We start from the raw sequence: 24,364 nt of genomic DNA, 5'->3' as shown, positions 1-24,364 counted from the left end.
GAAGATTCTCTCTTTATCTTTAACTTTTGACATTTTGATTCTAATGTGTCTTGGAGTGGTTCTCCCTGGGTCCAGTTGTTTTGGAACTCTCTGTGCTTCCTGGACCTGTACATCTATTTCCTTCCCCAAGTTTGGGAAGTTCTGCTTTATAATATTTTCACTTAATTTTTCAATTTCTAGTTCATCTTCTTAGCCCTCTGGAAAACCAATGATTCTTATATTGGGTCTCTTATAGCTGTCCCAGAGGTTTCTGATCCTCTCATCATTTTCCTTGCTTTCTGTTTCCTCTGTCTGCACTGGTTGACTGTTTGCTCCTTTTCTATGTTCTGGTTTGTTGATTTGAACTCTGGATTTTTTTTCCTCACCACCTGTCTCGTATGTGGTTTTGTTCCTTTCAGTATGAGTGTTTTTCAATTCTTTCTCATCTTTTTCCAGATCTTTTGTTAATTCTGTAAGCCACCTGATAACAATGGCCCTGAACTGAGCCTCTGACACGTTTCTTATTTGTTTGTCTGTCAGATTCTTCATCTGTTGCCTGGTGAGCTGCGCCACCGGGATTTCTATAGTTGTCTGCCTCATTTTGACAGATGCGTTTTGTTTTCTTGGGCCGGCTGTAGGGGGCAGTGCCTGTGTACTCGTCACGACCCAGCGACCGGTGCAGATCTGCAACCTTTCTCGTCGCTCTGTGGCCCTTTGTCGTCACTGCCCAGCAACCAGTGGCTACCCGCAACCTATTTCTCAGCGCTATGGCGCTTTGTGTGGGGGCAGGGTTCCAAGATGGATTCCCGCAGTTATTCTGCTAGGAGACTGGGATCCGTCCTCCCGCCCTCTGGGCCTCTCTGTTCAGGGCGATGTGGTGGTTGCTTTTTCGAGTGTTGGGGTCTCAAGCTGCCGGGGTTAGACTGCAGCTGAGATTGCTCTCCCTGCCGCTGTCCCTGGTGCGACCGCAAACAACACCACCCACTTTTGCTCTTACCTGCCCAAAGGGCGCCAATGGTTTATAACTTTGTACGTTGGGCTTCCGTGTAGTTTTATTTTCTGGAATTCCTAGTTATCTTTTGTTTTGAAGTAGTTGTATTCCTCTCTAGTTGTAGAGGGAGACCGAGCATGTCCTTCTAAGCCTCCATCTTGGCCGGAAGTCCTGGTTTTGATTTTAAAAGGAAAACTTTAATTACTTCACAGTTGAGTATACTGTAAACTGTGAGGTTGTCATATGTAGCCTTTATGAAGCTTAGGTCATTTCCTTCTACAAACCTTCTTTGAAATATTTTTATTACTAATACATACTGTATTCTAGTACTTTTTCTGTATTTCTTGAAATTCATATGGCTTTCATTTTTATTTCCTTTTTGATGTGATGAGTCACATCTATTGTTTTCTGCGTGATGGGTCATTCTTGCATCACTGGCATAATTCACACTTGATCAGAATAGAGAACCATTTTAATATAGTCAAATTTGGTTGGCTACTATTTTGCTGAGAATTTCAGCATGTACACTTATCAAGAATATAGGCCTGTTATTTTCTTTCTTTGCAGTGTCTCTCTTTAGTTTTGGTATCAAAATAATTCAGGTCTCATGAAATAAATTTGGAAGTGAACTTCATCAATTTATGGGTTGGTTGAGAAGGATATATACTAATTATTATTATTTTAATTTCCGAGAATTCTCCTGTAATTCTATCTAGTCGTGGGCTTTTGTTTTTAGGTGTTTTGATTAGTGATTCAAATTTGTTGTTAGTCATTGGTTTGTTCAGATTATGTGATTCACTCTGGTTTAGCTTCAAAGAGGGTAAGACCTAAAAATTTTCCATTTTATTAAATTGTCAAATCTGTTTTCTATAATTGCTGATGTTCAATAATTCTTTGTGTTTTGGTAGTCTGGATTATAATTTCATTATTTTTTCTGATTTATTACTTTTTTTTCTGTCTTTAGTGCCTGATGAGTCTTACTAAAGGTTTTTCAAATTTACTTATCAGTTCAAAGAAGGAGCCATTGGTGTTCTTTATTTATTTTATTGTTTTTTAAAATTTTATTGATGATGGCACTGGTTTTCATTTTATTTTACTACAACTAACATTTTTGTTTTGGTACTTCTTTTTCTAAGTTATTTAGAAATAAATTCAAATGATTTTATTGACATTTTTCTGCTCTATAGTTAGAATGGAATAGCTATAGAGTTTCCACTTATAACAGCTTTACTAAATCCAGGTTTTCTACGGCCATGTTTGAATTTTTATTTGTCCAACTGTTGTTGTTGGATTTTTTTTGTTTCCATTTTTGATTTCCTGGGCATTTGATAGCATGTTTCATAATCTCCCAATCCTTTATTTTATTATGTTTTTTCCTATATTTGATTTCTAGTTTCTTACCAGTGTGGTCAGAAAATATGGTTACTATAGCTTAAAACTTTTTAATTTATTGAAGATGGCTTTTTTCCCTTTGTATGAGATCTATCTCAGAAAGTTTCCATGTAATCAAGAGAAAAATGTGCACCCTGCAGTTTTAAATGCAATGTTCTATAAATAGTTATCAATCAAACCTGGTTTGCAGTTCAGTCTGTTTTTATTTTTTAACAGTCTAAAATGCAGTATTTTAAAATAAGAGCAATGTTCTTTAATAATCTCATACCACACTGAACTATCAAATTGACCCTTTTAAATAAATGCTTTTGTCAATCTCAGATAATGAGTGAGGAAATTACAAGGCATTTTAACTACTTTAAAATCATAACACTCACCTGTGGCATCTCCCATTTCTCAACCTGGAACTGTCTGTTTCCCAGCCATCTACATCCTCTAATTGTACAGAAAGGTAATTTAAATAGATTAAGAAGAAAGGTTGGAAAGAGTATTAGGTGGCTCTGAGTAAGTGGTTCTCACTAGTGTTTGTACAACTGACTCCGTGGGTCTGAACTTCACAGAGTGTAGCAGCATGTCCTCTGTATGGCACAGGATGAAGCCGGTAAAGTTGATGGAGAAAAGGCACAAGGTCAAGACCACCAGCTGAAGTGAAAAAAAGCACAAAGTGGCAACGATTTTACAAAAAGTTTGGACAAAAGCCAGAGTATTTCCAGGCCCTTCTCACCCATAATGCCATTTTCTCTTCCCAACATATATACTGTAAAAACAAGAGGCCCTTTCTCTGGACTCAAAAGGTCACTAACCTATATTTATTTCTGTGATTCATCAGTTACGTCCTCATTTAGAAAATGCCTGCAGATCCAAATATGCTAAAAATATATATACGACATATGTGGAGGAGACCTCCAATGATGTGTAGTTTGTTTGCTGCCTGATTCTGTGACCAAAATTGAAGATCAATAGTTGTATCTCCATCTTACACTGTGTTATGGTAAGTGTCTCAGGCAGGGCCTTCATGAACTAGGAGTACCACATGCAGAGTCACATGAACGCACATTGTCATGCAGTTGGAGATGTCATCTATGGGACTCTTTTTCCTGTACAATCTGTGGCCAAATCAGGGACCCCTGGAAGCAGCAGTGAGGCCTCAGGACAACTCAATTATTTGGGACAATTTGGTAATTTAGTTCCTCTTGCACTTGTGCACATGAACACCTGCTACATGCAGGCATATCTGGGACATGCAGCATGACTCAGTGAGAGAAGTGGACACAATACTGAGCTTCGGTTTTAGCCAAAGTGCCAGACCGTCACCTAGACATCATTTGAGGTCTCTGTCTTGTATGTTACGATTGTAATCCTCATAGTCTTCTGTGCATCTGTAGGCATGTTAAATTCTGACCAGAATAATGGGTCACAAGATGATGTACAAAATTAAGTGATTTTTGGATCCGTTTAAAAGACCTCATGTATCTACAGAACATGGCTTGAAAAAGAGAGCATACGGTTGTATATGAAAAGGGCCTGGCACAAACGTGCATATGGTCCACGTGTGTCTGAGGGCGTAACCACTTCTTTTCTTTCCCACGCTAGCTGCTGAGCTGGCCCTGGTCCCCTTCACACTGAACTTTAGATCACCAACCTGTGCCACTCAGAGAATGTACAGCCAGAACCACTTAAAATGAGCTCCACCGAGTTAGTTGTACAAATCCTGGTGAGAGACCCCTGATGAGAGCGCCCCATTTCCTTTTAGCAGTTTGTTTTAACTCTCTCTGAGTTTAACTGCTGCACTATTGGAAGATATGCAGGAGAGGTGAGGAAAGGAATGTCATGTTCAAACGTGAACCTGACACGTGTAAGTAATGTGAATTTAAAGTAGTGAACTCTTTTTGTATTCTCATTTGTAACACCATGATTTAAAAAGCACTTACCTCTAAAGGTAATTTTTAACACTTTTAATTCAATGTATTGGCATGACATTAGTTAAGAAAATTATACAGGTTTCAAGTGCACAATTCTATCATAAGGCGTGTGTAGATTGTATTGTGTGTTCACCACCCAATTCAAGTCTCCTCATCCTTCCTTTAAAAATTAAATGTGGTATGAGATGCTTTTTTATAATATATGTTATTATAAAATACAGTACTTTAACTAATTTAAGAACTTTCCCTGGTGAGGTGGCCTATTTAGTTTAAGCATCATCCCTTGCACCAAGGAGTATTGAGTTTAATTTTTCATCAGGGCACATATCAACGTTGTATGGTCAATTCCAGTCAAGCTGCACAGGAAAGGGAACCAGTCACTATTTCTTTCTCACATCAAAGTTTCTCTCTTTCTCTTTCTCTACTCCTCTGTCTCTTTTCCTTTCTGTCTAAATTCCTTTCAGTTAAAAATCATATATTCAGGTGAGGCTAAAAATATTTAAGATACGAATGTCCTTACCTTCCACTTTAGACTAGATTGATTTGGTAGACATTTATAGATCATTTAAGGCAAAAAAAAAAAAAAAAAAAAAAAACTTGCATTTTATGCATTTTTAATGCACATGGAACATTTCCCAAGACAGATCTTGTACTAGGCCACAAATAAAGCCCAAAATGTTAAATTATATCTGCCATGTTCTCTGACCTCATTGGTAAGAAAGTTGAAATAAAATATCAAGAAAATAAAACAGAAAGCAGTACAAGCATTTGAACATGTTTGTAAATCACCAGCAGATCAAAGAGAATAACAAACCAAAACAGAAACTACCTAGAGACATAGGAAAACTGGAAAACAACCTAACTAAATCTGGGATACAGCAAAATCACTTACAAGAGGAAAATTTATAGCTATACGGGGTTATCTCAACAGGAGAGACTCTTTTAAAAACTTAAAAATTTATTCTTGAAGAAGCCAAAAGAATATTTAAGTAGCAGAAAGGAATATAGCAGGGATCGGAGTGCAAATGAATAAAATTGAAATACAAAAGATCACACTAGTAAAACCAAGTGCTGGTTCTTTCCAAAATATATGGAATTGACAAGCTTCCTGTAAGACTCATCCAGCAGAAAAAATAGAAATAATCAGAAATGATAAAAAAATGCTTTATCTGACACCACAGATTAGAAACATTCAAGAATGCTGTGAAAAATTACCTGCAGTTTCACCCAGTCCAGCACACAGAAGTGGCAGGGGCTGGAAGGTTCCCGCATGGGACGACTGATGTAACTTACCTTGGGTGGCCTGCCCTGAGCTGCCATACGTGACCCAAGGCTGCTCACTGCTCACTGACCACAGCTGTTAAACAAGAGGTTGGAGCCACTGTCTACCTTGTTAGTGAAACAATTTTATTACAGGCTTTCCAAATTCCAAAGCCTAAGAAGGTCTGGAGACAATGGGAAAACATCCTCCTCTCTCAACTATCTTTACTGAAGGCAGGTAGTCAGGGGCCTGTCTTGGAAATGTGGGTGCTTGGTTATTAGGGTTCTAACACCTTTATTGTTCTGTCACCAAAGAAGTGAAACAACTTCTTCAACATTCTATGCCATGGGCCTTCTCCAATCATCAGACTTGCCTGTAAACCCCTCAGAACTTTCAAGAGCTCACTGCCAGCACCTCCATAAATATGCAAACATCCCCAACACAGCCCTCCCCACACCTTCTTCATATTGAATCCAGGGTCCTGGCTTTCAGGAGAGACAGCTGCATTTAGACCTGCGATTTCTGACTTGCTTAGTTTCCCGCATAATCCATGAGTCTTCCTGGCCCTCCTGAGTAACTTTAGCTGCACAGTGGAGATGACACAAGAGACTAATTCCTACATACATTGTCAGGTGTGTATTAACATAAAACCCACACTATCTGTGGGCCACTGTTACAAGGATTTGATGCCAAGTCTCAGAGATGACAAAATTATAAGCAGGGCTTAGGCCTAGGATTCAGCAATGTGATCCTAAGAGGATCATACTGCCCTGGGCCACATTTTTAGGTCTTCCCCTTAAAGAGGTTGAAATTAGGAAAGCAAAGGTATTATCCTTTATTTCATATAAGTCTTTTATGTTGTCCTGTCATACTTAGGATCAGACCTTGTGTGTCATGTGGGCCTGCATGATGGGCAGACTCCACAATGGCTCCCAGTGGACCCTGCCTCCTGATATGCACATCTCTGTATCACCACTGAGTGACTGCAAAAGAGACTCCAGCACATGATACAGCCAGGTGATATGAAGTCACATGCAAGTTGTATTTAACAATAATGTCACTTTTCTCTCATAAACTTTTTTGAGTTGTTTTCCTTTTGTTTCAATCTTTTATTTTCTCTCTCTTTGCCTCTCCACTTTCTCTTTCCCTGTCTCTTCTCCTTTTTTAATACCAATTTTGGGGACTTGGGGACTGCAATATTTTGGGTTGTGTTAAAGGATCCAATGAATATTCTTTGATTCGGTTGATGGCCGTCCAGAACAAAAACACTCTGACCTAGAATGTCAATAGTTGCTCTCCTTGAAAAGCCCCAATGCAGATGCATACTAAGTGCTTACTGTCCTTTAGTCTTCAAAATATGTATAAGTTTGAAGGCACTGTAGCCTGTGGGTGTGGCTCTGTGATGGGGCAAAGCTGTGTCCTGTGTGAGGGATTCGGTAAAAATTCCGAGTTGCTACATTTTGTCATTTGATTCCAGAACCATGGCATGAGGGGTGTGAGGCTCAGGAGGACAGAAAGCTTAGTAGCATGGCCCAGGGGCCATTAACCAGAGAGACAGATGCTGTCCCAGGTGGAAAGCTGGGAAGAGCTGAGGCCATAAATGAGACCCAGTCTTAGACAACTGGGAGTGAGAATCTCTAATGTTTCTCCCTGGGACACCTTCTTTGAAGGTTTTACATGAGTAACAGGGGTGTTCCAACACTGGTGCTCTCAAACACTTGTGATCTCAGGTTTTGAGCTTTTTTAAAAAATGAGGCGTGTGAATAAACAAGATAAGAAGAGAGGTAGTTTGGGATCAGACTGGTGGGGACATCATCAGTTGGACTGCAGACTGTGAGCAAGGCTGGTGTCAACTGAAAGGTAAAAAGATGTGGGAAAATCTGCAATCGGCTTAAAGACAGAAAAAAGTGGGCAGGGCCGGTGTCAGTTGGGATTCTGGGAAAATTGTGTAGGGCTGGCTTCAGTTTAAGAGTATTTTTTGTATAGTGTTTAAGAGAGTGTTTAGGTCTATTTTTAGCATGTATTTGTCGTGTTTTCTCAAGATCACTTTTTGAAGGAACTGTCATTGTTTCAGTGTATATTTCTACATCTTTTGTCATACATGACTTGTCCATATGGAGGAGGGTTTGTTTCTGGGCTCTCTATTATCTCCATTAACCTTTGTGGGATTTTCTTTTTCTTTGCCAATGACATCCTGTTTTGATTATTATTTCTTTGTAGTGTGGTTTGAGATCTCATTTCATGATACCTCCAAGTTTTTGCTTCTTTTTTTCTTCTCAAGAGTGCTTTGGCTATTTAGGGTCTTTTGTTGTTCCATACAAATTTTAAAATTATTTGTTTGAATTTTTGAGAAGAATAAAATCGGTATTTTAACAGATACTGCATTAAGCCTGTAAATTGCTTTGGAAAGTATGGTCATTTTAAAAAATTTAACCTTTCTACTCTGTGAGCAGAAACTATTCCTCTAGTTCTCTCATGTTTTATTCAAAACTTTCTTCAATGTCATATAACTTTGATTCAAGAATCTCTCACATCTTTGATTATGTTAATTTCCAGGCATTTAATTATTTTTCATGTAGTTGTAAATGCTATTATTTAACTTATTTCTTCTTCGGATTTTTAAATTTTTTCATTTATTTATTTTTTAGAGAGAGAGGAAGAAATGGAGAAAGAGAGGGAGAGGCACATTGGTGTATGAGAAAAAACATGGATTGGTTGCCTCTCACAGGCCCTCAGGCTGGTACCTGGCCCTTAACCCGGGCATGTACCCTGAGTATGAATCAAACCAGTGATTTTTCAATTTGCAGGCTGATGCCCAACCTACTTGATCACACCACTGAGGACTCATCTTCACAATTTTTTGTTATTATTTTATACAAATGTGACACATTTCTGTATATTAACTTTGCATTTTGATATCTCACTGAATTTTTTTATTAATTCTATTCATTTTTTTGTTTCATTCTCTTGGGTTTTTCTATATAGTCTAATGCCATTGGCAAAGAGTGAGTTTTACTGTTTTGTTTTTCTTTAAATGACTTATTTCTCAAAGAAAGAAAATCATAGGCCAATATCCCTGATGAACATAGATGCTAAATCCTCAACAAAATATTGGCAAATCAAATACAGCAATGCCTCAAAGAGCTCACACACAATGATCAAGTGGGATTTATTCCAGGAATTCAAGGTTGGTACCACATTCACAAATCCATAAATGTGATTAACCACATAAACATAATGAAGGATAAAAACCACATGACCATATCAATTGATGCAGAAAAAGTATGATACAATCCAGCACCAATTTATGAAGAAAACTCACAGCAAAGTGGGCACATAGGGAACATACCTAAACATAATAGAGGCCATAGATGACAAACCTGAGGCCAGCATCATACTCAATGGGCAAAAACGACAAACATTTCCCTTAAGATCAGGAACAAGGCAGGGGTATCCACTGTCTCCTCTCTTATTCAACATGGTACTGGAAGTCCTAGCCACAGCAATTAGACTAGAAGAAGAAGTAAAAAGCATCCAAATTGGAAAGGAAGAGGTCAAACTGTCTTCATTTGCAGATGACATGATATTGTACATAGAGAGACCCAAGTGCTCCACTAAGAAACTCTTAGAATTGATAAATGAATTCAGCAAACTAGCAGGATAAAAAATCAATATTTAGAAATCAGTTGCGTTTTTATATGCAAATAAGAAACTGACAGAAGGAAAGTGAATAAAACAATCCCACTCACAATTGCTTCAAAAAGAGTAAAATACCTAGGAATAAAACTAACCAAGATTGTAAAAGATATGTCCTCACAAAATTATAAGACATTGAAGAACAAAACTGAGGATGGTACAAATACTGGAAGCACATACTGTGCTCATGGATAGGGAGAATTAATATCATGGAAATGTCCATACTACCCAAAGAAATCTGTAGATTCAACACAATTCCTATCAAGATACAAGAAGTGTTCCCTAAAGTAGAACAAATATTCCTAAAACTCATATGGACCACAGAAGACCCTGACTAGCTTCAGAAATCTTGTGAAAGAACAAAGTTTTGGGAACCACACTACCTGACGTGAGACTATAGGACAAGGCCAGAGTAATCAAACAGCATGGAACTGGCCTAAAAACAGACACCTAGATCAATGGAACAGAATAGGAGAGCCCAGAAATTAACCAACACCTATCTGGCCAATTAATCTATTGACAAAAGAGACAAAATCATACAATGAGTCGTCGGCAGCCGTCCGTCTCGAGAGACGATGGTGCAGCTTCTTAAGAGTCTATCTGCACCGCCGAGAATGGCTGTGCAGTCCAACTCGGGAGTGACACGGTATCTGTCTCCTCCCGTGTTGAATCAACATCTTGTGATGACGCTGGAGTGTCCTCTCCAGTGAAGCTGAAGCTACAGAGCCTGGGCAGGGTGATATGGAGGGTCTGCTGTTGCCCATGCAGCAGACCCCCCCTCTCTTCGCAGCTGAAGGGTCCAAGGGAAAGATGGAGTCAATACAGCTTGGCTTCAGGTGCGCCACAGGAGTTGCCGGTGTTGACTACAACGTCGAACCGCCTTAGGGACTCCGGCTCCGGATTTTCTGTCGGGGTTTACTCCCTTAGCCTTTCCCCTGAAGAGGTATGCCGCAAGGCAGCGGAGGTTTTTTGGAGTCAGAGTTTTCCTTCTCTGATGTGCCCTGACTGGAAGATCGAACCAGCGACACTTAGCTCGCAGGCCGACGCTCAATCCACTGAGCCAAACCAGCCAGGGCAATGAGTAAGGAGAGTCTATTCAATAAATGGCATTGGAAAAATTGTACTGATATGTGCAAAAAAGTGAAACTAGATCACCTCTCATACCACACACAGGAATAAACTCAAAATGGATAAAATGCTTAAGTGTTAGATTGAAAACCATAAAAATCCAAGAAGACAACATAGGGGGGAAAATCCCAGGCATTTCCTGTAGCAATATTTTTTTTTCTGATACATCACTTAAGGCAAGGGATAAAAAGAAGAAGAAGAAAAAAAAAACCCAACTATTAATACATCAAACTAAAAATTTTTGCGCAGCAATGGAAATCATCAGCCTACTGAATGGAATAACATATTCACCAAAGGTACTTCTGATGAGGGGTTAATATCTAAAATTTATTAAAAACTCCACAACTACCACCAAAATAAACAATCCAATTTAAAAAATGGACAATGATTCTCAATAGACACTTCTGCAAAGAGGACACACAGATAGATGGCCAATGGACATATGAAAAAAGTCTCAACTTCATTAATCATCAGAGAAATGCAAAGTAAAACCACAGTGAGATACCACCTCACACCTGTCAGAATGGCCACCATCAAGAAATCAGCAACAAGTGCTTCTGAGTATGTGCAGAAAGAGGAACCCTTGTGCACTCTTGGTGGGAATGCAGATTGGTGCAGCCACTGTGGAAAGCAGTGTGGAGTTATCTCAAAAAAGTAAAAATGCATCTGCCTTCTGACCCAGTCATCTCACTTCTGGGAATATATCTGAAGAAACCCAGAACACTAATTTGAAACAATACACGCACCCCTGTGTTTATCGCACCATTGTTTACGATCACTGAGCCATGGAAGCAGCCCAAGTGCCCATCAGTACATGAGTGGAGAAAACAGCCGTGGTACGTTTACACAATGGAGTTCTAATCGGCCATATAAAAGAAGAAAACCTTACCCTTTGCGACAGCATGGATGGAGCTGAAGAATGTTATCTAAGTGAAATAAGCCAGTCAGAGGAAGACAAGTACCATATGATTTCACCTTCATGTGGAATCTAATGAACAAAATATACTAACAAACGAAACAGAAAGGGACTCCTTGGTCCAGAAAATAGACTGACAGCTGTCAGGGAGAGGGCACTGGGGGACTGGGTGAAAAAGATAAAGGGGTTAAGCAAAAAGACAAACAAACTCATAGACACAGACCACAGTGTGATGATTACTAGAGAAAAAGCAGGGTGGGGAGGGGTAGGAGAAGGTAACTGGGGGATAAATAGTGATGGAAGAAGACTTGATTTGGGGTGGTGAACACACACTACAATATACCTAAAATGCGTTATAGAATTGTACACCTTTAACGTACATAATTTTATTGACCAATGTCACCTGAAAAAATCAATAAAAAGAAAAGAGAAGATAATGGCATCTAGATTGGAGAGGGAGAAGTGAAACTATCTACTTCTACATGACAGGTTCTTGTATGTGGAAAATCATAAGGAATTCTAAAAGAAACAAGAAAACAAACAAAAAACTCAGACTATTGGAGCAAAGAAATACATTCAAACAACCCAAAAATTCAATAGAGCATAACAAAATTCAATTACAATGTAAATTACTTGGTATTTTATAATAAAAACAAAGCTTGAAGGATATAAAATGAATATACAAAAACCCATTGTCTTTCTATATACTAGAAATTAACAATTTGAAAAGAAAATTAGAAAAACAATTCCATTTATAATAGCACCAAATAGAATAAAGTGTTTAGGAAACATTTCAAGAAAATACTGGAAGATCTGTTCCCTGAAATCTACAAAACATCATTGAAAGGAACTGAATTACACCTAAATAAATAAAAACACATGTTTATGGACAGGAAGATTTAATATTGTTAAAGTGACAACACTTCCTCAATTGGTTTCCCTAGATAATCCAAGCTGCCTATTATGCAGAAATTAACACACCAATCTTAAAATCCAATCAATCATGGGTGTAAAACTTTTTGACCTTAGAGTAGGTAATGATTCCTCAGATAAAACACCAAAGACAGAATCAACACAAGGGGAAAAAAAGATAAATTGGGCTTTGTCAAAAGTTTAAAAATTATGATTCAAAGGACCCCACCAATAAAGTAAAACAGCCTAGGGCATAGAAGAATAGGTTTGCAGATCAAGTATCTGGTAAGGAGATAGTAGCCCAGAATCTTTTATAAACAGTTACAGCTCAACAATAAAATGATAGATGAATCCATTTAAAAATGGCAAAGGGTGTAAACAGGCATTTCCTTCCTACTAAAAAATACAGAAACGGACAATACGTGAAATGATGCCGCGCATCACTAGTAATTAGATAAACGCACACTGAGACCACGCGACATCTTCCCCAGAAGGCTACACCTAGGAGATGAAGGACAACAAGGGAGGACAGGACGTGGAGAGACTGCCACCCTGAGCTGCTAAGTGGAGACGGGAAGGTCTGTCCCCTCCCGCCAGCGAGGCTGTTTCCTCTCAGCATGTCGTAGGGTGTAGTTATTTCTGCGATCTCTCCCACTAGACTGAAAGCACCTTGAAGACAGAGATTAACTTCCTCTCCTTCCCCAGAGTATGAGTGTGTGCCTGGGTCTGAGTGTGTGTGTGAGTGTGAGTGTGTCTGTGTCTGAGCGTGTGTGTGTGTACACGCATCCATAACAGGGCACCGGTCATTCTATGCTGTCTGCAGTCACTGATCTGCTCACTTCTCTTCACCACGAGATCATAACCTTCTCAAGACAGGGCTGGCTGAAGCACACACGTGGGCCGACCCTGGGGCGGGGAGGAAGGGGGAGTGGAGGAGGGTTGAGGTCAAGTAGGGGACCCCTGGATGTGCTCTGACTTCGCCAACTTAGGGGTGCCACGCGGCGCTGGCCAAGCCCCATCGCTACCAGCGGTGAGCGTCACACAACCCTTGGAGGGCGGACGTGTGAGCATTTTTGCACTCGTATTAGGAACCTAAAATAGCAAATGAAATCCAGTGGAAACGGAAGGAAACACTGACTGCACACGTGTCTGGAAGGGTACATACATAAAATGATTACAATTTTATTTTATTTTAGTTTTTACCTCTCAGTGTAGCATTCTGAGTAATATTTTTCTCATTGTTTAAGGAACTTGCAACAAACAACACAAATTACCAATGATTTTCAAGCACACTTGGAACTTTTCAAAAACTGATGAAAGCTGTAAAGCAAGTTCCAACGAATGCCACATAAACTACCTTTATTGCCTTCTTTGCCATTAACCTGGAAACCAGTAACAAGAAAATCCCTATATTAGATGTTTCCAATAAGTCTCCAAAATGAGTCACAGTTGGAGTTAGAAAGTAATTGACATGGAAAAATAATAATACTGCATACCAAAGCCAGATCATTCTGGTTTCAAAAATGATAAAAGCTTCAAAATCAGTGGTTCTCAAACAAAAGTGATTTTTGCCCCCTAGGGGACACCAGGCAATGTTTGGAGCCATTTTAGATTGTCATGCGGGTGGGGGAAGGGAGGGTCTTATCTGCATGCAGTGAACAGAGGTCATGAATGCCAAAAAGCACCTACTACGCAGAGGACAGTCCCCCAGGAGAATGAATTACCTGGCCCAAAAGGTCCAGAAACCCTGCTCCATATCATGAAGAGTCCACTCGAATTAAAACAGCATGTCACTTTGCTTCCTAGGCCAGAAATGCTGCCTTTCTTTGATTAGGCAGCATGGAGTCTGCAACTTACGGAACAAAAAAGGCCAGCTGTCCTGCAAATATCGGGGAGGACTGTCCCAGGCTGAGAAGTCACCTGAAAAGAGTAGGAGGCAAAACAAGATCTGACAACCTAGGAGACTACAATTCAGTCTCCTATATCCTGTGATAAACACAGTAGGCATCTGAGGGTCACTGCTTCTTTTCATTGCTCACAAAGCACTTGAATAACTGTTTCATAATGTCACTTAGAACAAGCGGCCTTACTCTTTTGGATTCCGGAATTCACCATCAAAAGTTTTCCTCTTTCAAAGTGTGGACCTTTGCTATGTCGTGTGTTCCTCAGAGAGCCTACCTGGAGCACGTTTCCACTAACAAAGTACTTTGGATTTCTATAATACCATGTGTCCAGGCTATGGCCTAGTTTAAAATGCTAAGAATGATGTTACTCTATTCTTTAGTCGTGGAGATATTTGTGACTAACAGAAAATATTTTCTAGCTCCTAACAGAACCTCATTTTCTCTTTTCTTACATGTTTTAACTATTCCTACATCATATACGCTTACAAGAATGTAATGATCATTGTTGAGTGATAGCATATTTACATTGATAATTAATGGGAATCAACTAAAAAGTATTACAAATAGAATTTACTACAATGAAGGGGATATAACATGCTGCAATAAATTTTATTTCTAGAAATAGTAAGTTAAAGATATAATTTTTTAAAAAACTAACAACAAAACATGTAAACAATGAAAAACCTGGGAATAAACTTAACCACCATGCACAAGATCTGCATGAACAAAATTGGAAAATGCTACCCAATAACAGACACTTTAACAACTGAAAAGCATTATCAAGTTCTTGGATAAAAGAATGATGATACCTATTTACCAAAGTTCTCTCTAAATGTAGTATCTATATTGAAATAGAAAAGTTGTCCCACAGGAAGTGTCGCTTAAATTGGGACCTGAGATGTGTACCCCACAAACACTCTGGCCACCCTCTTCTGCTCCTTACAGGTTGGCTGTAGCCGCTCCCCAATCCCCTCACCTCATACCTCCACGCAGCTCACCTGACCTCCCTGGATTTCACTGCTTGCATCACCTTTGGCCATGAGTGTCATTTCATGACCCACGGAGACAGGCGGCGGGCAGCGCCTGATCTCAGGACCACCTAGTTGCTCACCTCTCCTCCACCACTGCCCTCACCTCAGGCCTGCCAGCCTCAATGAGCCTCCCACCCAGCGCGGACCCACAGCCTTGGCCTGACCCTGCCTCTCACCTCCAGCCCGATTCCGCCTTTCACCTTAAGACAGGCCCCGCCCCTCATCTGTAAGTTGGATTTTTAGTGATCCGTTTAAACAAAATCAGCCAGGAATCAGGTATACTTTTGGACATGAAGTTTCATGAAGAAATGGATTTATAATGTATAATTTGTAAAATTAAAGACTACTCTGTAAAAGAACTTATTCACAGAATAAAAACACAAGACAAAAACTGGGCAAAAACATCAATCACCTAAAACATAGTGTACAAAAAGACTGAAAGTGAAAGAATGGGAAAAGCTATACAGGATGGTACAAAAGTAGGTTTAATAGTATGAACACTGAATAATAATACAACAATAAATTTTGTTTCTTGTACTCAGAACTCTAAACCTACTTTTGTCTCACCCTGTATCAGGCAAACATACCAAGTGAAAATGACATAATACCATCCAGCAGACTTCGATGCAAAAAGCAATACTAGAAAGGAAGAGCACTTCATATAAGTAAGTTTAATTTACCAGGAAGATCCACATTCACAACATACTCAATAAACTAAACTCAAATTATATAGAAGAGATACAAAGAAGAATTTATAATCATTAGGGATAGCACATACCTCGTTAAGAAACAATAGACCCCCTCAGAAAATTCCGTAAGGATATAAGGAACGTGAGCAGCAAACTGGAGTCAACATTCACAGACAACCAAGCGCACACAACTTTCCCCGCTGACCTGCACGACGCTGTGATTCCCGAAATGAACAAGAGATGACAGCAGAGATGCACGCCTGGAATGTCTGTTACACTGACCCTACTGTAGTATGAAGCAAGTTTCAAACAAATGCAAAGGATTGAAATTATATAAAGTGAGTTTCTTGTTCTCATTGTAGTTAACAGAGTAATCAGTAACACATGGTAAGTAGAAATCCCTACATTTAAAAGATATGAAATACACTTCTAAATAACTCTCAAAATAAATCGCAGTTGTAGTTAAAAATAATTGGAACTGAATAATAAAAAAAAATGCATTAAAACCTACTGGAGCCCTGGCTGGTGTGGCTTGGCGAGTTAATCGCTGGCCTGCGAACCAAAAGGATGCAGGTTTGATTCCCGGTTGCTTCACATGCCTGGGCCGTGGCCGGATCCTCTGTTGGGGGCATGAGAGAGGCAACCGATGGATGATTCTCTCACACATCCAAGTTTCTTTACCTCTCTTTCTCCCTCCCTCCCTTTCTCTGAAAATAAATAAATAAAATCTAAAAAATATAGTTCAGACAGAAGTAATATTTTAAGAACCTATGGGAATTCACAAGGTTTGCATCATATCACAAACCCAGAGTAACAAAAATTAAATCCAGAGGAAGCAGAAGAATATAATTATGCAAGTAGAGATGTCTTGAAGGGCCTAAACTTATAACAGTAGCAGTTAACCTGTTTGGGTAGGATTTTGAATACATTTTTATTCTACTAGATAATGTAAGTAGCCTGTAACAAAGAAAGGCTTTCTCGGTTTGGGTAAAAAGGAGTTCTAGAGGAAAACATGGCATAATTTAAAAATAACCACACCAGAAGCCTTTTGTTTGCTCACCTGCACTGATCTTGTCACCCAGAGGGGCTCCTTTGCAAACTTGTGCTGCTTTCTGTGCCAAGGTGGCAGAGCAAAGAGGGAACGATGGGAACAGAACTCACATAAATAGCGAAGAGCTGAGAACCGCAGCCTGAGGGAGTCTGTCCCCGGGCTGTCCCACAGCCGTGACGCTCCATAACTGAGAAGCGGCACCACTGAGTTGGTCCGCGGCAGCGCTGCTTCACAACTCACCCGTAACAATCCTGGGTTTCTTAACGGCTGTGCACCCACTCACAGACGTTCTGTACCAAAACCGAGCTATTTGCACTCAATAAGCTTTCCTTCTTCAACGCACCCCACCTCTGGAACTCCTGTCGACATTGAATTGGTGTCAGTTCACACACACCCAGGACACACTCAGGACTCCGGACACAGACCCTGGACTCAGGACCCTGGACCCTGGACCCTGGAGCAGACTCAGAACCAAAAGCTGAACCCCAGACCCCTGCCCCAATCCAAAAACTCTCTCCAAGACCCAAGCCAGACCGTGGACCCTGAATGCCAGACACCAGACACCAGAGACTGACAGCGAACTCTGGACACCAGCTTCCATACTTCAGACTCATGAGCCAGAACTGCACGTGGACCCCACACACAAACCCAGCGCACAAAGACACACCCAAAGAGACCCCAGCTCCCAGACACACAGCCAAATACAGATTCGACCCCGGGCCACGGACCCTGGAGACAGAATCCACATCTGTAAGCAAGAACCCATAGCCAGACTCCAGAGCTGGAGCTGGACAATGGACCCCAGTTGCCAGGGGCCAGATGCAGGAGCAGAACCAAGTCCTCACCCTGTGAGCAGAGCTGAGAGTTAATGAAGAGCTCGTGTGACTCACTAAGTCGGAGCAGCTAGTGTCACAAATATTTTTCAGGCCAATGTAAATGTACAAGAGAGGAAAATAACTCACAGAATTACTAAATAACGCCAAACCCTGCAGAAATAAACCAAAAAGACGAGCAACAACAAGAAAAAATAGTGCTTACTTTTGCCAGAGATGTCCATGATCTCTCCGCTGCTGCACCTTCCAGAAGTTAAGTGTCCCTGCCATGAATGTCACCGCGCCGGCTCACCAAAACTGTGGGAGATTAAAAACTACTTTTGTCATACCTTCTAAATTCTGACACCTGAGATAATAGTCAAACTCGCACAATCAGATTAAGAGGAGATACTCAATGTTTAATACATGCACAAGGGAAATTCATATTGAAATGAATGCCAAACACAATGAGGTGATATCGGGTATAAAGGACATTTTGGAAAATGGAAGAACAGAGTCTTAGACTTTAATGGTGAAATGGGTACATTCAGGTTAATTTAGAAAAAAGGCAGCATACCCGGCAGGTTAATTTTTGTTCGGCCACCCCCCAAAGACTATAACACACAAGAAGTAAGATAAGAGGGTGGACGGGCTTTTGCTAGGACTATTACTGTCTAAAGCTAAGGTGATTGTGCTAAAGCTCTTTTCCTAAACCAAATTTTGGCCATTAAACTGCTCAGGAAGAACTGAGATGATAAACACAAGTAATTTCTCAGTCTTTCCTTTCTTAACAGCCAGTTTAAAATCAACATGCCGAGCAGAAAATTCTGGCCCCCTTCATTACCACCTTTGAAAGTTTGAATAAAAGGTTTATAGCCACAAGCTAAAATGGTGCCTTGTTCCATATTTCACTGACATAATCACTCAGTTTTGAGAATAAGTTGCTTTAGCTAAATTGCTAAACCTTACTTAAGGAAATGGTGACATATATGTACTCCCCAAATTTACCTATTAAATACCTCATTGCTCGCTTGCCTACGTGGTGGAGAAGCAATCTTTCCTCTAACCTCAAGAATCTTTAGGCTGGTCCAATAACCCAATAGGTATGACACAGATTAGCCAATGAAAATAACCAAACTTTAGACATACGTAGGCATGGGACCCTCACTCACATGAGAGTCAGAAACCCCACGTGCAGAAGAGTATTAGAATTGGAATGGAAACACGGGTGTACACAACGTACTGAGCTAGTGGTGGTGTAAGTTGCCTTGGGTCTTCAAGTCTCCTTGCAAAATTATAAGAGCAGATGCTTCGAAAAAAGGTGCTATTCCCAAGATGTGCAAGATGGCAACGAAAAAGAGCATTTCCTGGCGGCCTCGTCTCGGCTGTTATTCCACAGATGCGCACTAGATGGCAGGCAGTGTGCAGCAGAGTGTACAAAGGGGCCCCACTCTGACACGGCAGGGCGACCTGCCACATCAGCCCTGGGTCCTCTGGCTGTTGGGGAAGTATTACCTAAGAGAGCATGGCGCCCTGTAATGCGAGCTCTGGGTCTTCGCCAAAGAAAATCAAAGGTGGTGTCCGGTCAGCTCTGGGGCTGATGAGCAAGGGGAGGGGCCCCATCTGAGAGCATAGTGGGTCCTGTGACATCAGGTCTGGGTCATTGGAATGTGGAGAGGATCACACATGAGAGGCTGGAGTGTCCTGTGAGGGTCAGAAAGGCGTCTCCCTGTAAAATTTCATGTCCTGACCTTTCGTCTTTGTGTCCAGTGACTGCGGGGAGGGGTCTGACTAGAGAGAGTAGGGTGTCCGGTCACATTGGCTCTGTCTCCTATCAGTTTGGAAAACAGTCCCACCAGCGGGAACAGTGGTTTCTGTCGTATCAGCTCTGGGTCTCCTGAGTGTGGGGAAGGGCCCCTCCCTTGGAGTGTAGTCATCCTGTCCCATCAGCTCTGGGTCCTGTGACTGTCGGGTACGGTCACACTTGAGACGGCAGAGGGTGCGGTAACTTCAGCCTTTGCTCCTGTGGTCGTTGGCTGACCCACCAGAGACAGTGAGGCGCCCTGTGGTTTCGGTGTGGAGTCTTATTACTGTGATGAGGAGTTCCACCCAAGAGTAGAGCAAGACCTGTGACATCAGGTGTAGGTCCTGTGAGTGGAGGCGGCCAGTCTGGGAGGGTAGGGGGTCCTCTGAAAATCGCGCTGCATCTTGTGAGCACTGGAAGGAGTCCCATCAGAGAGAAAAAGGGGTTGTGTCACGTCAGCTCTGGGTCCGGTGAATGTGGTGAGGGGTTTCACCCAGAAAGAATAGCGGGTCCAGTGACATCAGCTCAGGGTCCTATGAGTATGAGGAGGGGCTCCCACCTGACAGAGTAAGGGGCCATGTCACTTCAGCTCTGAGTTCTGTGATTGTGAACAGGGGGCTCTCTCTGGGAGAACTGGGGGTCTGGTCAAACTAGCTGTATGTCTTGTTAGTTTGGGGAAAGGTCGCACCAGACAGAATAGCGGATCTTGTTGTAGGGGCACCAAATAGTCCCTGTAAAAAGTTTCAAAGGTCTGCTAAATACGTAAACACGTAGGGGCTTCAGATGCTCTTTGTAAAAAGTAGCAAGGACTTGCTAAAAAGCCTTGAAGAGAGGAATGTCGGAAGGAGTGTAGCAATTGGTGATTTACAAGCTAAAAGGACCTCAGCCTCTATCACCTTCCATTTACTTGTGTCTGGTTTAGAACATTTGTGAAGGTTGTGCTTTGCAGAATGTCTAGCCCTTTGAAGACAGATTGCTTCGCAGGGAGTTCGTCCCTGGCTGAAGAGCTATGCTGCCACCAGAGATAACCTTATAGCCTTGCAAATTTCTGTTCCTGTTACTGCCAAGACATTCCTGCAGTCCTGCCCAGCCCCCTCTTCCTAAGGCCGTTTCCCGCCAAAGAAGCAGCAAAGGGGGCCTCATCAGTATAAAAACTCCGCGTTTTAGACTCCATTGCAGGTTGGAGCATGTTAGAGGCCGGCTCAGGGTCTGCCCAACTCCTGGTCATTAGTAAAATCCTTTCCTTACTTTATACACGGCTTCAGAGCGTTCCATCTCACCTATGTAGCTGCAACACTATCCCCCGAGCCACCATGGAGAGGAGTGTCACGTGAGAGTAGCGGGTCCTGCCACAGGTACTGCGGGCCCTACCACGATGGATGCGTTTGTGAGACATCCCGAGCAAGGGGTGGCGTGAGTTGCCTTGGAGATTCACACTGTCCTTGCAAAATGGTAAGAGCTGCTGCTGAGTACATAGGCGCCGGTCTCAGGATGTGCACTAGATGGCAGCAGGGAAGAGCATTTCCTGGAGTGTGCATCTGAGCCTGTGGGGGGTTCCACTCTCTCTGCCTGCAGAGAGACTCCTGTCACTTCAGCCGTGGATTCTCTGAGTGCCGGGAGGGGTCTTACCGGAGAGAGTACGGAGCCCTGGCCATGGGACGGTGTGGAGGAGTCCAGCATGAGAGATTAGGGGGTGCTGGAATGTCAGCTCTGAGTCCTGGCAGGGAGTGTGGGGTGTCCAGTCACTGCCCCTCTGAGTCCTGTGAGTGTCAGGAGGGGTCTTACCTGAGAGAGCAGGGGTCCTGTGACAGCAGCTCTGGGTCAGTATGTGATTATCACATCTTCGGTTCTTAGGATGCAGAAGACTGTCTTCTTTAGTAATCAAAGACCTGACTGAAACGATATGAAGCAGAAACATTTTAAGGAAACATAGTATCTCTGTTTTATAGGCAGAAAAACTCTCATACTACCTTATCTGGTGCTACACAATATGGAAAAGTTTTTGTCATTTCAACAAAATAAAATAGAACTGAACCGTGCTTCTACGTCAGCTCACTTTTCATATTTACATTCATTTACTTAATGGAATTTCGTCCCATCGTATTCGGCTTCACCGTATAGAAAACGTCCTCTCTCTGCATTTCTCATCACGGACCTTCCACTTTCCTTCTGACATTCAGCTTTTGTCCTGCTTTTCCTCTGTCCACTCTGGCACAACCAGCCTCACTTAGAACAAACTTAATTACATTTCTCTGAAATATACATGCCCGTATCTCAATACCTTTCTCTTACACACAGTACTTTACGGCTTTTTTCTGGACCTTTTACTTGAATTCTTAACCTTTAAAAAATTTTAATCCCTTGTGAAAACTAAGAGTAAGAAATTGTCAATTCTCTGGGACACCAGTATTCTTTAGGTTGACACTGATAAACAAATTCGATCACTTCTAGAGATTACTTATTCACAGCACACATTTTTAATATTCCACAAGACGTGTTTACTAAGTCTCAAGTCGCCTAAATCTGTCTATCATTTGCAGCAAAACACAAACAAGCCTGTGTTCTGTCCGCCTAACCCTCACCCAAACTCTCCCTGACGCCACACAAGAACCTCAAAACCCCACGAATGTGCTCACCGAGCCGACTCTGCGGGCCCTCTGTAGATGACGCTCCCTCCGCCCCCCTGCGCCTCCCGGTCCCCGGAGGCGCCCCGCGGGGCTGCAGAAGCCGGTGAAGCACCTCGGCCCAGCGGCACCGCGCGGAGCCACGGACGCGGCCTGACAGCACAGAGCCAGCCCGGGGACCAGCGAGACGCCGGCGCACGGGAGTCCCCTGGGACACGGAGGCGGTCGGGCGCCCCTGCCGCACCGGCCGCCGCCGCACAGTTCAGCCGGGCCCTGGGTCCCCTTCTAGCCGTCCTGCTTAAACCCATTCATTGGGGGAAACTCCAGCTGCAGTGGAGACACGAACCCCAGGACGTCTCCCTCCCGGCCCCGGAGCAGCAGGAGAACGGTCTGGAGAGCACAGCGCCCGCGCCACGAGCCCGCTGCCCAGACGCCGCCCGCGGGCCCCGGCCCCTCGCCCGCACGGCCAGAGCGCCCGCTTCGGCCGCCAGGGGGCAGCACGGCTCACCGCTCCCTCCCTCCTCCGGCTCCGCCGGGAACCGGAGCAGTCCTGCGCTCCTGACCCCGCTCCCGGGGCGCCAGGGTCCCCGTCTCTCTCCTTCCCGGGAGAAAAGAGCAGCAGCCCGGCGGCCCTGGCCAGCGCAGCGCCGTGAGCCCCCAGCCGGCGCCAGCTGCGCAAACCCGCCCGACCTGCCCTCCCGCCCCGGTCACGGCTGAGGCCCGGCGGGAGGGCCGGTTTGCGGCGACGCTGCTTCGCTCTGCTCCCTCTTCCTCCGCACGGGGAAGGAACCCCAAACTTGTGGGAGCGGCGGGCCCCTTGTCCCGTGCCCTGCCTCCCCAGCTCTCCGTCCAGCCTCTCGGGGCCTGTGTCACCTCCGCCCACCGACAGGTCTCCGCTCCGCAGGCCTCAGCCCGCTCCTGTTCCCCCCAGTTCTGCCCGGGCCCTCCCCCCACCCCGCCTCCAGTTTCCCCCTCTCACCGCGTGCCCCGGACGTCTCCGGTCCGGCCTTCTCCCCGGCCCGCCTCTTCCCGCACGGCTCCCAGGGCTCCGGCCCTCCTTCCAGACGCGCCTCCGTCCGCCTTCTCACCTGGGCTTCTCCTCACCGCCACCCCGACCTGCCGGGACGGCAGCCCCGCCTTCACCTCCGCCCGTCGCACCCCTCCAGGCCCGCACCTGGCAGCCTCCGAGTCACTCCTCCTCCTCCCGCGGTTCTGGAACAGAGCGCGCCCGCGCCGCCCCTTCCGCTGTCCTCGCTGACCGCTCGCCCGCGGCCAGCGCAACGCAGCTGACGCCCCTCCTGAGCCCTGCGCCGACCACGCCTCCATACGTGGGGTCATCTGCGCGCACGCGCACGTGGGGTCATCCGCGCACGCGTACGTGCCCACGGCGTAGTCATCCGCGCACGCGTACGTGTGGACGGGGTGGTCATCCGCGCACGCGCGCGTGCCCACGGAGTGGTCATCCGCGCACGCGTACGTGTGGACGGAGTGGTCATCCGCGCACGCGTACGTGCCCACGCGGTGGTCATCCGCGCACGCGTACGTGCCCACGCGGTGGTCATCCGCGCACGCGTACGTGCCCACGCGGTGGTCATCCGCGCACGCGTACGTGCCCACGCGTTGGTCATCCGCGCACGCGTACGTGTGGACGGGGCGTCTGCGGCGCTGGGAGGGAAGGGAGGGCACCGGCGGGCGGGGGACCCGCACAGGCTGCGGACTGAGAAGGGCTCCGGAAGCGGGCCGGCCGCTGCGGGGGTGAGGACCTCGGGGAGGCTGTGAAAGTACTCTGCTGTACCCAAAAGCTGCAAGGGACAGATGATTTCTGAGCGGCCTTGTAACTTCTTCAAAACTGACCATATTATGATATGAAGCAAGTGCCAACAAATTTCAAAGGCTTGAAATTTATATCTGTGCATTCATTTATATACGTGTGTGTAGTGTTTCTTGCTGTCATTGCCATTAATCTAGAAATGAGTAAAAAGTACTTAAAAGTCATGAAATACACTTCAAATTACCCTCCCAAAATAAAACACAATGCGGGTTAAGAAATGATTTGAACAGAATGATAATAGGCATATTGCATACCAAGGCTAGATCATTGAGGTTCCAAAAATGATCAAAGATTCAAGATCAATGGTTTTCAACCAGAGATTGATTTTGCCCCCAGGGGGACATTTGGGACGGTGTGGAGATCTTTTAGCTTGTCATTAGGGTGTGGTTAGGGGGGGGCTGTTGCTCGCATGCAGTGAATA

At 43.8% G+C, this 24,364-nt stretch overlaps 1 long non-coding RNA gene across 2 annotated transcripts; it reads right to left on the bottom strand.

Annotated features, from left to right (window-relative positions):
- Positions 1–13,675: 13,675 nt before the first annotated feature.
- LOC149990135 (uncharacterized) lies at positions 13,676–23,352 on the bottom strand. 2 transcript variants are annotated; one of them, XR_016508920.1, is made up of 4 exons: positions 23,287–23,352; positions 21,274–21,381; positions 17,911–18,002; positions 13,676–14,117 (listed from the first exon to the last, which is right to left on the bottom strand). It is a non-coding gene; the product is annotated as an uncharacterized LOC149990135 (long non-coding RNA). The 2 variants fall into 2 exon arrangements; XR_016508921.1 differs by having other exon boundaries at positions 23,201–23,346.
- Between the last annotated feature and the right edge of the window lie 1,012 nt (positions 23,353–24,364).

The sequence above is a fragment of the Furipterus horrens genome, unplaced genomic scaffold (assembly GCF_987537825.1).
Source record: "Furipterus horrens unplaced genomic scaffold, mFurHor1.1.pri manual_scaffold_24, whole genome shotgun sequence".
NCBI lineage: Eukaryota > Metazoa > Chordata > Mammalia > Chiroptera > Furipteridae > Furipterus > Furipterus horrens.
This window is presented reverse-complemented; position numbering and strand designations above follow the sequence as displayed.